Source organism: Hetaerina americana, unplaced genomic scaffold (genome assembly GCF_022747635.1).
Source record: "Hetaerina americana unplaced genomic scaffold, ioHetAmer1.1.p SCAF_2, whole genome shotgun sequence".
NCBI lineage: Eukaryota > Metazoa > Arthropoda > Insecta > Odonata > Calopterygidae > Hetaerina > Hetaerina americana.
In genome coordinates this window covers 88860388-88879132 of record NW_027286763.1, presented here as the reverse complement: position 1 = coordinate 88879132, position 18745 = coordinate 88860388, and the positions used below count along the sequence as shown (strand labels likewise).

General features: G+C 39.2%; 1 long non-coding RNA gene across 1 annotated transcript; it reads left to right on the top strand.

Moving 5' to 3' along the window:
- The first annotated feature begins 290 nt into the window (after positions 1–290).
- LOC139688371 (uncharacterized) lies at positions 291–3813 on the top strand. The gene is made up of 3 exons (XR_011700740.1): positions 291–420; positions 2393–2441; positions 3628–3813. It is a non-coding gene; the product is annotated as an uncharacterized lncRNA (long non-coding RNA).
- The last annotated feature ends 14932 nt before the right edge of the window (positions 3814–18745 follow it).

Sequence of the window (18745 nt, the reverse complement as noted above, 5' to 3'; positions counted from 1 at the left end):
CATGTATTTGTATATGTAGTCATTGACGGCTTCACTAAATGGTCACAGGAGGAAGGGAGCGGTTACCTGCAAGCCCTGCGAAGATACGCGAAATACGCAATTTATAAATTAAAATGGGCGAAGAATTCCCTCCGCCTCCTTTTCCATTGTCCCAATTCGATTTCATTCCCTCTTGTGCGATGTCTCCCACTCAATAAGCCCCCTAAACCTCCCCCACCTTCCTCCGGAAGTCCCCTCCTTACTAGCCGACGGGCATTTAGTCTCGCCAGTTTGCTTTGAGAGTCGGGATGAGCCAGCCGGGCGAAGCGGATGGATTCGTCGCTATCCCGGAGTTCGTAGAACGCGGGAGGGCATATCGTCGAGGTACCCTGGAGAAGACTAAGCGTCGAAGTCACGAGCAGATCATTGGTGGTATCATTGGTGAGTGGCGATGTCATATAACCCCTAGTGCAAACCTACAGTGTTAGGCTTCTTGATAAACATATTCAGTGTGTCACGTTTCTAATTGTTAGGTTTCGATAATCTAGGTCATAGGGCCAATTTCCAAAATTGACGGTTGCATGTTGGTCCGTATGTAGTCAGCCTACAAATATTCTTTTAAAATTTGCATTCTCTTGCTGGAATACACCGAGCAAAGGGTTGAAGTATGCGGAAATCCGGTCTTCAGCTTGTCTCAATTGCCGTTGGTTTTTGTCCTGGGAATGACGGACCTGCAATTGTCATCACTGGGGTTCGGGATGGTGGGTAATGTACTGGCTTCCTACACAGAGGGTCTTAGTGTCAATCCTAGAGGCGGTAGGTATTTTTCAGTGGTGTCTCTATCCTTACGATGAATGTGCATTGTGGAGAGCACTTTGAATAAGTACACCTTCCGTCGTTTGGGACGTTAAACCGCGGACCCATGAGTGCTAACTGCTGGCGTCAGGTTTCTCTCCACCCACCCTCCTTTCTCATCTACCCCTAATGGCGCTAATGACCTCGGCTTTCTCCCACCTTCCCTAAAATTACAAATATTGTTGAACCTCGGCAATACTGAGGTTGCAATCACGGCCGCGGTAGCTTTTGATTCTTGTGTGCGCACACATTTAATTTTGATTTGCGTCTTCCAGTCCTCCGTCATTGTAGACGATCCGCAATTTATAATCAGATTACCTTCTGGTCTATGGACCACTAGCTTGGCATGTGATTCGGAATGGGGAGGGGCTGCAGATTCGACCGCGTGTTAAGTGGAAAAAATTCAACCCGAATTTTGTAGTTCATTCCTTCGCCCGCGACGTTGGCACCCCAAATGGTTTCGCGCTCGCCATCCAAACTCAGAGGCTGTGGGCTCAAATGCGTCTGGTTTGCGAGCGACTGGAATGTATTTCCCAGGAACCCTTGTGAGGTACACAAAACAGCCGTTCCGGTGCGTTGGAGCTTGGTGAAATTAGCCATAAATTCCTTGGTTTTGTCAATCTTAAAAAAAGTACTATTTTGACATTGCTCTCTCTGCAGATATGCTTCAGATGAGGGCACTCCTGCGATGAAACATGTCAAGCTTCCCTCTTCAATTCATCTTAGGTCTACTGCAGAAAAATCGCCTGAAAACTGCTGCCACCCACCTGCTGCCCAGAGGAGAAAATATGGGTGAAATCTTATAACTTAAGGCTGTACTGAGTAAATTTGCCAAAGAATTTCACTCTTCCCAAGAAATATAAGTAAGATTATGAGCTATTTATATTTTTCTTAGTAAGTAGGAATGGTGTGAATATTGATCCCGTAATAGATCCGAGAATAAAAGATTATCATGTCTTTTCCACAAAACTTTACATTTGCGACAACTAGTTTCAATGCAATGTCATAGTCCTTGGGTACTTTAAGATGATGCCCGTGTGTTGAAATTAGATGTAGCAATTAAAAGTTTTGTGGGAAGTACATCACATCCTTTTCTCATTTAAAAAGAGATTTCCATGCAATCAAGCCTGATATTGAGTATTAAGGGGGAGAAGATTAGTCAAGACAGGTGGCTGTAGAAATATACTGGAGATGTTGGGTGGAATGAAGGTAGGTGAAATGAATGTGGAATGGAAAGATTTATTGTAGTGTGGTGTCAGGTACTCTGTTTCGGAAAGGTTGAGAAGTAAAGTGGTTGTATTTTAGTATCTTCCCAAATACTAACTTGAATCGCTTGAATGAGTTTCACTAACTCCCGCTGTCGCTTTACTTATATCTTAGGAATCAATGTGAAGAGGTTTCAAAAGATGACTCGGATTGGACAGATCGCAATGAACTCTCGTAGCCCGTGTGAAACTGGAGAATACAATGAATGGGAACATTCAAATGATATATATGTCCTATTATATTGTTTTCCTCAATTTATGAATACCATATAATATTCCTATTTTTATTTCAGATTTCTCCAAATATATCGACCAGGATTCCTTTCCAAGGGTCACTCAACAGTATGTAAATTTTGGTTTTCTGTACTACTAATTTGCATCCTATTGGGAATATTCATGTAATAAGTGTAGCTAATGTTTGGAGCAGTTACTTGGCAAGGAAATATCCAGGCAAATAAGTTGCTTATTCTTATCTCCTTTCATGTACTTAAGTTAAAATTCGTTCTAAGTGATGATAATTCCTCATAGTAGAGTTCCAGTACTCATTTCCTTGTTTATCCTCCCTTTTTTCTCACCTCTCCTGCCTTTGACTGACCGGACACACACTCCTCTACTTTCATTTTGTCCTTATTCTTCCATGCCAATCTTCTTCATTCCTTGGTTCATATCTGGTCACCTTTTTGGGAAATATTCCTCACGTGGGCAGGTGAGGAGTGTGGAAACGGAGGCTAAAGCAGTGATAGGAGTTCCTTCAGAAAAAAATCATGATTCCCCCAATAAGTCTGCAACAACATATTGTGAAATTAATTATTAGCTGAGGTGATTTTCAATAAAAAAAAGATTCCATGCAGTCAAATATATGCTGTTCCATATTCCATTGTACCTCATCTCTCTTTTCATTAAAGAAAAGATTCCATTTTTTTAAACGTAATTTTATAGTTTTTTCATTCATATGATAATATTTAAACACATTTTGAAATATTTGATTTATGAATGCTTTTCAAAAAATTCATTTGATCAACATGTCCAAAATTTTTATGCATTTCAGACCCAAATTTCTTACATGGTATTTATGAGTGATGCCATTGATTGAGATGAGCCATTCTTAACCATTGTTTATCACAAAGGTGTTCATTTAAAGTTACTCTACCCTTTGGTTTTAGACAAATGAATAAAATGTTGAAATCCAGTGAAGTAGCAGCATTAGTTAATCGAATAATTTCCAATAAATTGTCATTGATGAATTAAATCTCTCACTCAAATACCATTTGAATGGAATTCATTTCCATTTTAATTAAAGCTTAATGTCTCTGATATTTCGTTGTGGTTATGTGTAAAGATTTTAAGGTAAAGTTTCCATTTTTTCAATTTTTAAAGGGAAACCAATTTTTCCATCGTAAAATAGTAAATATTTCTGTAGCCTTTTCAAACACATAAGTACTTATATTTTCGCTTAAAACATCCTAAAAGTAGTTTAGAAAAACCACATTAACTTACTCCTAATCATTTTTAAATTGTTTTCCCTCAGGTGGATGCTTATGCTAGGTGAGAAGAGGAGCATCCATGGGAATCAAGGTTGATCAGCAAGCTTTCTCATCAAAGAAATTAAGGAACTGAGTTGTATATTTCCTTCCCGGTGCCAAGTTGGACAGTGCCGTCAGCATCTAAAGATGTGCACTTTGTGGGTGTCGGCCTTAAATAAGCCCTCTGAATAGACTGCAACTCCTCCATTGCTAACTTTGTGCGATGAGGGTATTTCAGTAAAATGTTTTGCTTGAAAAAGGATATTTGGAATACTGATGTAATTTCTAAAATAAATTTATTCCAGCAAATGTATTTATGAATAATAAAGATGAAAGAAACAATAATGAATGTTGTCTATTTCTTATATCTTTCGCTCTGTGTATCTTTTGAATGTTGTTTTAATTTAATATGCTGCTTAAGAATTAAAAAGAGAAATACAGGAATTGATCAAAAATATAAAGATCTTTTTTCTGAGGTTAACACTTCAAAAAATTGTTGAATTGAATTGTTACCTAAAGTACAGATAGTTCCAAAAAATAACGGCAGTCTGAATATATTTACACCTTCAGCCATACTCGCAATGCGGGTAATTGCATTTGTTATGGATAAAACAATTAACAGTAAACTTGAATGGAATGTTGGTTTTTCCTGCAAATATCCATTCAAAACAAATTATTGACTTGATTGTTTACAACAAAACCGTGAAAAAGGCATTATTTCAATTAATTATCAGCATGAAATAAATTAGTAGCTTTAATAGGAGTTCAAAAAATATGAATTATGGGTAGAATATGCAAAATATGTAAAGATACCTTAATCTGTACGTTGGTAGCCTAAAATGTTGTTAAATTGCTCAAAGTAATTTTATTCTATCCGGAGCAGCAACATTGTGTGCACTCTAAACAATTGTTCTTTGGTTTTTAAGGTGTAATTGGTAATTACAATAGACAAATGAGCTACATTTGCTCGAACCGGGTCAAAAATTACGTCAAGCATCGAACTGAACGAAGTCCAATAATTAGAGTTAATTGGTCTATCACATGCGAAAAAGTATGGTATCGAATGTTTTCCAAGAACCGGCTCATGCTTCAAAAAAGAGTAGCTCCATCGGTGGCCAACCGCTCACGAGCCTTCTCAGAGTATCGTGAGGCCCAAGGTGAGGTGCGAAGCCTCCCCGAGAAAATATATGTCCCGAGTCCACCCACGAAAAATATTCCAAGTCCGAAGCCCATCGCCAGACGAGAGAGGCGTCGAGGCAGGCAGATGCCTCGGATTCGTGAGGTGAGAGAGCCTTGCTGAATTCGAGTTGATTTTGAGAAAAAAACGGCCAAGTCCGTAGTTTTGCAGCAGAAATCATAGGTCAGATCCATCTTTTCACAAGTAACCCGGTAGCCTGGGGGATAAGAGGCGGATAGCGGGAGGGAGACTCTAGAGCATGTTGCCTCATCTTACTTTTGCAGCCGAAATTTTTTTTTTGTGCAAAATATTTTGGATTCGCTAATATGCCCAAAATGTTCACCAGAGATTTTGGCAGTAGGTTCAGGATGCCGCGGAAGATCGGGATAACAATTAAATATTGAATATTTTTGTGAGAAGGGCTGCCATTTTTCCGGCGCCCCGCCGCCCGGCTGGAAAAAATTGCACCCCTTCTCATAATAATATTCAATATTTAATTGTTTTCCTGATCTCCCGCGGCATCCTGAACCCACCGTCCAAATCTCTGGTGGCAATTTACTGAAAATTAATGGACAAAAAATTAATTAACGGATTGGTTGAAAATCCAGCCAACAGATGGCGTATGCCTTCGCTAATTGAAACCTTCTCAAATACCAGCACATCCTAATACATCCTTTACCCACCAGAGACATCAACGTGTGATTTCGAAGTTCAATTTTTATATGGCCAATCAAAATGCATTGTGTATTTCGTATTTGGTGTAATGGGATTCGGTTGCACTTGGGGCATGGTTAATATAAAATATGACGCACCCTTTCGATTATTTCCAGAATGTGCTGGAACAATGCACTTAAATATTAGAGGGGAAATATTTTAACATTTGCGAGTTTAATATTAGATAAAGACCTAATTAAAAATGAGGCGGCAGCCCTTATTGGTTGCAATATTTCCTAGTTCATATTCTGGATTTAATGTAAATTATTTTCGATGAAATCGGTCTGTTGTGAAGCATAGAAGAATTGTTAGACTCCAAAACTATTATTATTAATCAATAGCATTTTCCTCAATAACTTGATCTCAAGACTGTTTCAATGGTGCAGTTGATCTATGCAATTCTATCCACTGTACTGCTTGCAACGTTCACATGCTCTTTATTACTGCAGTCATTTTAGTTAACATTTTAGATATATATAAGAATCATTAATACAAGAATATTTTCAAAACCTTTATTAATTTCAAAATGATAGGATACAAAAGTGTCAACTAAATTTGTGATTTCTTCTTAAACAATGCAGCAAACAAAACTGTTTCTGAAGACTCCTTGGGTTTGACAAAACCCATGTCCCGGATACTTCAGGGATATTATTACCGCATCTCCAATTAAGTTTCTGTGGCTTTCGCCAAAATTCAAATTAAGTACATTTAAAAATTGTATGCACCATGGCATATAAAAACTATTGTACGATTTCAATTGTAACAGAAAATTAACTTTACAAACTACTATCCATATGTCACTTGGTCATATTACTAAATTATTTAGGTTTACCTATCAATAGGATTCATAAAAGACCTAATAAAAATTTATTTGCTTAGTTGCAGTCAAAATGAATTAAGATTGTAATGAATTTCCCAACTGCTAATATTATGGTTACTTTGTTGCAATAAACTTTTTTTACTGCTTTTCCAGCTTTCATAGGTTAACACATTAAATCACAATCCAATTTAATCTGCTGAAATTCAGATATTCAACCACAGGCACCTACCTACCTTTCTGTTCATTTGGTCTATTGGTTTCAGCTGGTTTCTGGCAGTTAAATTAATGGCTGCCGGTTAAATATTTTCTAAACATTTCATTACTCCACAAATAGATAGGAAAAATCTTTATTTACATGCTTCATGTTAAAGATTGGATTACATCAACAAGGGATAAATCAATTAATTATAAAAACAAGGATAATCATGCCGAATCATGAAAAACCACTAAATAATTGGGTGCTAGGCACCACTGTGATGTAACTCAAAAAATCACTGTAATCTACCCAAAGGTTTGTTTGGTTAGTGATGGTCGAGTTCGCTCAATACCAAGCCCAATCGGGTGTTAAATTTACACATTAGGGTAGGGGGGTCAGTGCCTTTCCCTGTACCAGTCATGGTTTCCCAGGAAGATCTGGTGCGGTGCAAGGATCTGGAACAGCTTGGGTGGAGCTGAGGGTGCCTTGAAGGCATGACTTCGAATCAAACCTGGGCCCTCCAGTCAGCAGTCCAGCCTTACTTCTGGACTACCAGGTCTCCTAATGATATGCTCATTTAATTTCTTCCTTTGCCAACTAAGCAGGGCAAATTTTTGACATTTATTACGAATGTTGGAAGTAATTAGTTTATAAGCTGACACTAACTCAGTTTCCGTGAACAATGCCTTTTAATATGATTGAGAACAAAATTTAGGATAACAAATGTGCATATTTGAAACCCTATTTCATTCCAAATTCTTCATAGACTGTTTTGGACTGATTGATTACATGTGCAATTTGCCAGTTAACCAGATCTCCTTTGGAAACTAGACCTGGCTCGGGAAGAATGGAACTAGCCCTATCTTATTATCCTGTTGTGTGAATTTCATACATGGTACAAATAATATTGATTAATTTAAGTAGATCTCTCTTATCAAACTAGCCTTCAAGCAGAATTGCATTGTTTTGATTTCAGATCAATGAGGCAGTTTCTCACACAAAGTAGAAATTATGGAGTTTGACTGAAAAGAAAGTTTTCAACCCCTACACGTCCACCCATCTTCATTTCAATTCATTATTGTTAAAATACATTTGAGAATCTCTCCTAGTTTGTACTTGGGACCAATTGGGTTGGACATTGCAGTAAGATTAATAGGTGGAATTAAGCATTGACAGAGTTACCATATTTGCCATTCATTAGGTAAGAAAAATCTACCATTTCAATGACATATCCTTTGGAAGGTATCTTATGCATATGGAATGTATACGTACCCAAGGTTCACATGAAATATCATGATCATATTCCTTGCAGTAAACCAATTGATGTACACCAATCTGATGAATCACCAATGTTCTCACAATGAATTATGGTGATGAAGGGCTTAGAGAAGACAGGAAATGCAATTAAAGGGAGAAATGGATGGAATGGAGAAAAATAACCGTTGATAGAGATGGTGCCCTGCCAACTGCATCCCGTTTGGTCCCTCGAAGTCCCGTGACAAGTCTTCTACCTTCCCTTCTGCCTTCTCCATTCAACCTTCTACCAAAATAACTTGGGTCATGTCCCTCAGTCCCTAAGCTATTCTAATAAAACTACACTTCAGTGCTAAAAATTTTAAGAACACTTTTGAGGATATATCCAAGGTGAGCATTGATAGGAGGATGTATCTAAGGTGAGTGCATTTCCAAAGGAATTCCACAAAGTTAAACCTGAAACTGTTATGTTTATGAATAGTAGATGTTGCAGACATTAAAAAACAGTTTCTTCCAAAGTGGAGTCCATTTTAGGCTTGTGGTAAGATTAAATCTATCAATATTATTTCTAGATTGGAAGTACATGTTTAGAAAAGTACAACAATGGGAGGGCTGGCAGCATGGGGAAGTTGGTGATTAAAAAAAGTATCATTCACCTACATGCTTGGGGGTCAAGACAACAAAGAAAAATTCAACAATAAGTTAAGGAACTAGGAAAATTTGGTTAAAAAATCTCCCCACTTGTGGTTGTGTGTGATTGAACTATTATTACTTTTACTTTTTCTGTACATGGAGTCAGAACTGGATGGCAGATGGTTTAATGAATTTGGTCAAGACAAAAATAAGACTAATTTATATAAGAAAAGTAAGTTTTTCGAATGCAGATTGATAGGTTGGGAATGATTAGAGAGTTTTGATTTTTTTTCTCTAAATAGTTCAAAACCTATATGAAAGTGATTTGCTATTAGAACTTGTAAATTTTAGAAACGACTACATGCTGATTACATTCCTTGTCAGTAACACTTTTCAATTACCATGTTTTCCCATCAATAACATGCAATTTATGTTTACTTAGCGTCTAGAACTTAGTAGTTATCACAGATTTGTATAGATACCGCATGCCCTTTTTCTCATGGATTTTTGAGATGAAATAACTGCAACAGTAGCAGATCTGTATGAAATAGAATACAATTAGAAAGACATGCTTCCAGACTAATTTATTTTTGCGAGTCTTCTTTAAATTATTCAGTACGTAGGTATGTAAATTTTTGGATTTATTTCAGTTTTCATTTTACATAACTCTCATTAACCTTTTTTTTTTGATCATATGAACATTTTTGTATAGATAACGCATGTATTATCGATGGGAAAATACGGTACTATGAAATGAAACCTTATGAAAATTAAATTTTAATTTATTCACAATCTATGATTTTGTTCATTAAAATTATTTCCTCAAAATATTTCCCAAGATGGCATTCCAAATTCTTGAAAAAGTTCAATAAAGTATTGCACAGTTGTATTTTGTGTGTGAATCTATGTTTGTATTCCTGTAATAGTAAGGCACATTTGTTCAGTTGTGCTCACATGTACCTGAAGTTGGCATAATAATCTGAAAATAGTTTATACATAGTAATAAAAGGATAGTGGAATGGTACCAACCATGGCAAAAGCCATGATTTGTACCACTCGGTACAGTACAGTACATTTGGGCTGACAGTTCTGGTGAAAAAGAAAAGAAAAAGTTGCATAACTTGCACAGATAGGCACATTGGATGTGATACATCTCAGGCCTGATAGAAATATCTGAAATATTTCATTTCAAGCCTCATTGATCATTTGAATAAATTGAAACTTAAAGGTCACAGATGAACATCTCCACGTCCAATATTGGTGGTAGAAGTTGGTGAATCTTCTCATTTGTGCTTGAATAAATACCCTAGGATATCAATCTGGGAATGGGGGTGAGGACACCATTGTCAGCATTTTAAAAGGGAAAGGCATGAAGGGGTCGCACAATTTAATGCTCCATTTGATAGATGGACTACTCCATTATAGCATTATAGTATTGGGGACCCAAGTAGGGATCAGGATATCGAAGATAAGTCATGCCACTACTGTGATTCAAACCCAGGCCTTCATCATGGGAAGCCATTACACTAGCTGCCACACCAACCTGATCTTCGTTGAAGTTATGTTATTTGGCTTGTAACTAAGAATGAAAAACCATTCTCAAAAATTTGATATTATGTAATTGTTATAAGTTAAATTTTTTACCAGGTCATAATTACGTGGCATCAGTTTTAAATAACATTTGTAATTCAACTATGAGAAACTATCTTCATTTAGAATGAACTTAAATACATGAAAAGAGAGAATGAGCAACTTATCTGCCTGGATATTTCCTTGCCAAGTAACTGCTACAAACATCAGCTACACCTATTATATGAATATTCCTAATAGAATGATGAAACTTAGTGGTCTAGAAAACAAAAATTGTACATACTGTTAAGTGGTCCCCGGACTGAAATCCTGGTCGATATATTTGGAGAAATCTGAAATGAAAATAGGAATAAAATGTGGTATTCATAAATTGAGGAAAACAACCTAATAGGACAGAGATATGATTTGAATGTTCCCATTCACTGGATTTTAAAGTTTCAGGTGGGATAAGAGTTCCTCACCAGCTGTACAATCATCATATTTAAAAAAAAACATTCAAATCTATTTCTAAAATATAAATCAACCAGTTGGTTGAACTCATTCAAGCCCTGCTGGAATATGCAGAGCAGCGTCCAGTAATTCCATCGACCCGCCAGAGTAGCTCAGTCTTCCCTCACTCTGACATTCACTCCTCGTCCTCCCTCTGCAGCCGCGAAGAGAATTCTTCCTCAGAGCTCCACTCACGCCCCTGCTCGAGAGAAGGAAGATTGCCAGGAACAGAAGAAAGCAATGCGGGCACAAAAGGCAAGATGGAGGAATGTAGGGAATGAAGAGCTGGAAGATAAGGGCATGGAAGTGGCGGAAAGCAAGCAAGTCTAATGGGAGACTATAATGCCCGCCTGGGACAGGTATGAGATGTGAGGGAGGAGAGTTAGGATGACAGAGGGGGAGACAAGAATGAAAGAGGGGAAAAACTCATCCACTCAAGATAGCCTGGTTGATGAATGCATTGGAATGGTGGAATGAGTGAAGGAGGAGGGGGGGCTATGCTTGTTGGGGTGGAGGTCCTTTCACGCTGACCTATTCAATGGCTTTGCATCGTGAGAGGGGAAATAAGTGGTGGGCGGAAGAGATTTCTGTGAGCACGGGTGCATTCGACCATGGCAAATGCTGCAACAATGTATTTCAAGCAGAGTCCCAATTTAGTGGGCTGCCTTTTCAAACTGAGTGAGTAAGGGTTGCTGTACATAAATTTGAGACAAGGATTTTGGGGGACAGCAGTATGGGCTATTTCATGAAGTCTCCATATTGTGGACAAGGGTGGGGTGGCCCTTGACCAGAGTATTTCCTTCTATGCAAGGCTACAGCATTTTTCAAAGGTTTCTTGTCCACTTCATATAGGGCAGGTAGTCAAATACAGCGATCCGATTGGATGGTTCTTTCCTATGTACTGTTTAATAGATATCCATCGTCCATGTTGCCATTTTTTAGTCTTGGACCAGAAAGCTACGAAAAATACCTTCGACCTGGAGAAGCAGGCAGGATGGCCAGCAAAACTACCATCACCAAAAGACACTCAACGCAGATGGAGAACCCGGAAATGCAAAGACAAACATTACAGTTATTTGTTATTTAAAAATTTATTCAATGAAAAATAACACTTCATTGGAATGAATTTCCCACGTTTCTACATGAAACCATACAATTCATCAATCATTTTAAATGAGTTTGGTATTGTGTAATAAATGATTACACCCAATACCATTGGGGTTTACATGAAATTGTTGACTAATGTGGTTTCTATGATGTCTAGGTGAATTTGAGTGAATATTGCAATTTGCATGAAAGATGTGGATATTATTTAGGATTATGATAGATATGGCACATATATAATACATTGAAGGAATGGTAAGAAAAGTTAAATTTTTTTAATGCAGATGATCCGCAGAACAATATTATTCTATTCTATTCTATATTATTCTATTCTATTATATTATTATATTCTAAATTTACCATTCCCCTGGAGAAAAAAGTAGAAGGCTACATGAGTTTTAATTCCTCTAGAGACTTATGCAGGAACCAAGTAATATACATCTGTGGAGTTCAGAACACAGATTATTAACATAAATATTCCACGCACCAGTTTATTAAACATGTAGACCTAAAGCCTCGGTATTCAATGCATAAATAATTATTTCTTTTTGAGATGGAAATCAATATCCTCTTACAATATTGCACAATTAAATGCAAGGACAAATCAGCACAGACTGATTTTTACAAATATGACAGTGTAGCTCACCTCACAAAGGCCCAAGGCATGTGTGATTAAGGAGGTTGACTGAATACCTCATACCTGGTTGCAAAGATGTTTGGCAAATGAGGCCATCACGCCAAAATTAAGGAGTGAAGATGAGGCAGTACATTTCCTTGGGCTGCCTGTGGTTTACATTTTGAGCACCCTAAAAATAATAGAAATATGGTGAAGCTAGGAATTTTCCAAAGTCAACAGGAATCAGGCCAGGCCCTTCTGAGTTAAAATGAATTATGTGATACATTGGCTACCACACATCCCAGAAGAAATAATAGCTTAATAAATTTCCATCATAAGATTATGTTAATTTAATGGTACAATTTGAAAAATGACTTTTCAATAAATAATAAGACATCAACAATCCCACACCATTGGGATGGCTACCAGTTGGGCTTTTTTGTTTCTTTTTGGATTTTTTATCCAAATATGTAACGCTTTCAACATGGGCTACTCTACACTCAAAAAAAGCTAATTTGAACCTCATATTGCATCTTAGGTGTCCTAAAACTTGACAGATTTTGTAGTCATATTAATACAAAAAAATCATTGTAAACTTACTTGATTTAGCAGGTACTACATATTTAATAAGCGATCTCTCAAAAACTTTTGCAACCACCAGAAATTAGTGTCATACTTTACAAGTAAGTTTTCATGGGAATAATTTTTTAATTACGTAAAATATTCCATAATAAATGGTAAAACTTACTTTTAACAAATATAACAAAATAATAAAACTAGCTTGTAAATAATATATTAGTTCATCGGAAAATAAAAGTTTAAAGTTTGTATCGGAAGACACTAAAATACTACCACTTCACTTTTCAACCCTGCCAAAAAAAAGAGTACCCGACACCACACTACAATAAATCTTTCCATTCCACATTCATTTTACCTACCTTCATCCTACCCAACATCTCCAGTATATTTCTACCATCACCTGTCTTGACTAATCTTCTCCCCCTTGATACTCCATTTCAGGCTTGATTGCATGGAAATCTCTTTTTAAATGAGAGAAGGATGTGATGTACCTACCACAAAACTTTTAATTGCTACATCTAATTTCAACACACGGGCATGATCTTAGGCTACCCAAGGACTGACTTTGCAATGATACTAGTTATCGTAAATGTCAAGTTTTGTGGAAAATACATTGTAATCTTTTATTCTCGGTTCTATTACGGTGTCAACGTTCACACCATTCCTACTTGCTAAGACAAAATATAAATAGCTCATAATCGTATTTATATTTCTTGGGAAGAGTGAAATTTTTGGCAAATTTTGTCAGTACAGCCAGAACAAACTTAAGTTATAAGTCCATACTAAAAAGAAAGACTCGTACTTTTCCATATTAAGTTATAAGATTTCATCCATATTTTCTCCTGTCGGCAGCAGGTGGGTGGCAGCAGTTTTCAGGTGATTTTTCTGTAGTAGGTCTAAGATGAATTGAAGATGGAAGCTTGAGATGTTTCAGCCTAAGAGTGCCCTCATCTGAAGTACATCTGCAGAGAAAGCAATCACAAAATAGTACATTTTTAAAACTGAATCTTGAGGAATTTGTGGCTAATTTCACCGAGCTTCAACGCGCCGGAACGGCAGCTTTGTGTTCCTTTTATGTATCTGGAAATAAATTCGGAAATAAATTCCAGTCGCTCGCAAAGCAGATGCTAGATTTCAGCACCCAGGCTGTGCTTGGGATGGCGAGCGCGATGCTATTTAGGGTGCCAACATAGCGTGCGAAGGAATGAACAGGGGGTCGAGATGGTGCGGGGGCTAACGTACTGGCTTCCCACCCAGAGGGCCCGGGTCCAAATCCCGGCGAATCAAACATATCGAGATGGGATCAAGTAGGGATCGAGATACCTCAGAAAAATATTTAACATAAAAATTTATGTTAAATATTTTTCTGAGGTATCTCGATCCCTACTTGAGGTGCTTTGTGGAGGGCACTTTGAGAGAGTACGCCGTCCGTCGGATGGGACGTTAACCTGCGGACCCCTTCGCGCTTTTGTAAAGAATGCTATGCTGAAGCCGCGTTTCTCCCACCCTTCATCCTTTCCTGTCCATCCCCTATGGCGCAAATGACCTCAGCTGTCCGTCGCCTCCCCTAAAAACTAGTACTAGGAATGAACAACCATACTTGGGTTGAATTTTTTCTCACTTAACACGCGGTCAAACAGTCCTTCCCCATTTCGAATCACATGCCAAGCGAGTGGTAGACCATAAGGTAATCAGATTATAAATTGCGGAGCGTCTACAATGACGAAGAACTGGACGTGGCAAATCGAAATTCAATGTGTGCGAACACGAATTGGAATCTACCGCGGCCGTGATTGCAACCTCAGTATTGCCGAGGTTCGACAATATTTGTAATTTTAGGGAAGGTGGCCGAAAGCCGAGGTCATTAGCGCCATTAGGGGTGGATTAGAAAGGAGGGTGGGAGGAGAGAAACCTGACTTCGGCAGTAGCCCACTCATAATGAAAGACGCGAAGGGGTCCGCGGTTTACCGTCCCAAACGACGGACAGTGTACTCATTCAAAGTGCCCCCTCCCTTAAAGCACATTTATCGTAAGGATCGAGACACTACTGAAAAATACCTACCGCCTCTAGGATTGACACTAGGACCCTCTGAGTGAGAAACCAGTACATTACCCACCATCCAAATCCCCAGTGATGACTATTACGGGATCATCATTCCCAGGACAATATATCAACGGCAATTGAGCCAAGCTGAAGATCAGATTTACCGCCCACTTCAACCCTTTGCTCAGTGTATGCCAGGAAGAGATAGCACATTTCAAAAGAATATTTGGAGGCTGACTACATACGTACCAACATGCAGGAGTCAATTTTGGAAAGTGGCCCTAAGAGCTACCTAATCGAAACTTGATACGCGGAACACTTTTATCAAGAAGCCTAGCACTGTAGCTTTGCACGTAGGCATGTATGACATCGCCACTCACCAATGATACCAATTTCGACCGCTTCGTCTTCTCCTGGGTACCTCGACGATATGCCCTCCCACGTTCTACGAACTCCAGGATAGCGACGAATCCATCCGCTTCGCCCGGCTGGCTCATCCCGGCTCTCAAAGCCAACTGACGAGACCAAATGCCCGTCTGCTAGTAAGGAGGGGACTTTGGCGGGATGGCGGGGGAGGCGGGGGGGCTTATTGAGAAGGAGACTTCGCACAAGAGGGAGTGAAATCGAATTGGGACAATGGAATAGGAGGCGGAGGGAATTGTTAGCCCATTTTAATTTCGAAAGTGCGTATTTCACGTATATATGCAGGGCTTTGCACTGAAGCGAACTGGAGTCTTGCAGGTAACCGCTACCTTCCTCGCCGAACGCTTGATTGCTGAGTGTGCGTTGAGCTTCCTCCAAGACCGCCAGCAAATAATACGAATGCGCGCCCCTCCAGAAAATCGCGTGCGTCATTAAACGAGCATTCGTGTGACCATTCGTGCGGGCATTCAGTGAATCCAGACTTGGATCTCATTGACTATGTACATACAAATACATGCCGTAAGACAGATGCAAGCAAATGCTAAGTAAGCGAATGCGTAAGTAAGTAATGCTAAGTAAGCTAATGCCTTGCGACCCGGAAAATAATTTGTAAGTTCCGATTAAAAAGGCGATAAATTGCTTTAAGAAAATTTCATAAGGAACTCGATGAAATAAATGTGTTGGCAACTACTACTATTCCTCACTAGGAAGTATGAACCTGAATATTTCCTTAGCCTTCTTGGAGTTTATTACGGGGAGGGTGGGTTAGATAGAGGGTCAGAGGAGAGGGGGAGGGAGGGTTGAGGCACAGGTGAAATATTTATTGCGAATCCCGCCTCGGAAATGCGATGAGCCAACTGCTTGCCATCCGACGGACTGTGCAGTGCACTGGGATATCCTTGGGTAGAATTCAATTTCCCTTTCTCGGTGACTCTATCATCTCTTTGGTTCGCCCCGCATGAGGGTAGGGGGATGCAGAATTCTCCCGCAGTATCCCTGGCTGTCGTTAGAGGTGACTAAAAAGGCGGGGAGACATGCCCGAAAACTAACCCCTGGTAAGAAAGGTATACTTCCAAACAGCTTAATCGATTTACTGTCTGCGTACGGCCATAACATCCGGCTTGCGATCCACATGGGTGAGGGTGTTTAGTTGCAAGTTGTTTAGGTCCCCGCACCAGGAGACCCGCGAGTGAGGGAAGGGGATTCCGGAGGGTGAGCGCTCTGGTTCTCAACCCGGCTTTGGAATCCGTAATGGACCAGGGAGTAATATTCCTTTTCGACCCTGGATTTCGTTAAAACGGGTGCCCGGGGCCTATCCACTCCCAGTCAATTGGAATTCCTCACGTTAATATATTTTGAAAGAAGTTAGGAAGTGGGACCTCTTTTTTCCGAAATTCTTTCACTTGGTCCTCCAAAGTAATCGCTTCAAGAACCGAGAATAAGGTTTCTGAACATTTCAATGCATAATACGAGGAACGGAATACAAAAAGCGTGCTTTGCCCATTACAATGAAATCAAAATCAGAACTTACATTGTATTATACAAACACAAGTGATATCATACTGGTTTGAATATGAGAGCATAGAGACCATTATGCTCTCACATACACTTTGTCCACCGGCTAGAACGTATGGAAGCAATTAACACACTTGATTATGGCTTGTTAATCAAAATTCGGATCGATCGCAGCTCAGCGTGACCCTTCTGGTCGTATCAAAAGCGGGGAAGTTGTAGTCAGAATATTACTGGTCATTTTTGGTGAAACTTAGCACAATAAACAAGGCGAGGAATATGTCTCTGCGCTATAACACAGTGCATCTGCTATCAATATTTAGGTTGCCCCGAAGGACTTTGAGAGAACCGCATATTTATGGTTGCCATTTCCTTGCAGATTGAAGCCATTCCCTTCCAGTGAGAGATTCAATTAGACATTGTAGGCTTATTTCCATGTTTAGTTATGCCGGTATATTTAATCCAAATATCTAAATATGAAATCTTTACTATCTTAACGACACTGTACTGTTTTCTAAACTAAAGATGATTGATGACCATTGGTAAATACCTTAATTTATTAATATACCTTGTTACTCAAAAAATTATATTTTAATTCATTCCAATTTAATTGCGGATTTTCCTAAGGGGGAGGCATTTTATAGTGATGGGGGAATAAGGATGCAACAGTAAGCGAAGGAAAAGATGGTTATGAGGTAGGCTATTACGGTTTAGGTAGGTGCAATGGCCGCGGGGAGAAAGCAATGAATTCCGCATGAGGCAGGGGTTAGTCATCACCAACACTTAGTTTAGACACCCCAAAAGATGTTCATGGAAAATGCTAGGTTACTCTGAAAGGTATCCGTTAGATTATATTGTGTTTAGACAAAGATTTAGGAACAACGTGATTAATTTGCACAGGTTCCCGGGAGCGGATGCGGACTCATCCCAATGTAGTTGTTACGAAGTGCAGCGACGGATTCAAAAAGAAAAGACAAGCTAGACTGGATAGGAAATGGAATTGAGACGCATTAAGTGGATTGACAGGAAAGGAATATCTGCAGGGTGAAAATAAGAATTTTATAGAGAATATTATATCTAATCTGATGACCAACTACTGAAGCTTACACTTGAAAAGGAAGAACAGTGAAAGAAAAGAGATATTAAAACCTTTGAAATAACTCCACTATCATTAAATTTAAATTTCCAAACCTCTACATTACTCACTTACCATTATGACATAAACGGAACATGAAAAGAGAAACGATTAAAGGTTATTGTTGGTCGGAAATCAAATCTCCGAGCAGCACATTACTAATTTCAAGTCCTTGCAGTTGTTGCCAATATAAATTAAGAATTATCTTTGATTCAACACGCAAGCAATAGTAAGTTACCTGCCGAGGGAAAGGGGGGGGGCTTGAATGACTATCTTATATAGCTAGCGGCCTTTTTTTTGTTAGTTAAGCAGGTCAGTGACATCGATTTGCACGACAAAGTAGCCTTCGTTGAGAATAAAGATTTATTTCTTTATGACTTTAATTTTTTTAACCTACCCGCTGCTTATAAATTTGGCATTTCCGAAATAATTAGGATGGCTTCCACTGGGCCTTCTCTCGCGATTCACGCCTTCGCCGTTGGGTACGTGACTCTAAGGTCCCCGTATCACTGCGTTGGAGGTTATCGTGATTGAGCTTCGGTCTAAGGTTGACGGGAAGGTTGCTCTTCCGCAGAAGGGCCTGACTCAGGGTGGAGTTGCGAAAACTTGCCACAGAAATGGGGCCGCCCGGAGTCCGATCCATTGATGGGGGAGATGTGCCATTCCGGAAACCGGAGGATTGGAAGGGTGTCTCGCGGAGCAGCGGAAGGAAAGTACAAGCTTCGGCAAGGGAGGGGGGATACAAAGGCAAACCTCATCCCCGTCTCCAACAGATATTAGGTGCTATCGGAGGATAGCTCAGCGGTATCTACAGCCCTACCTCCGCCCCTGTGAGAG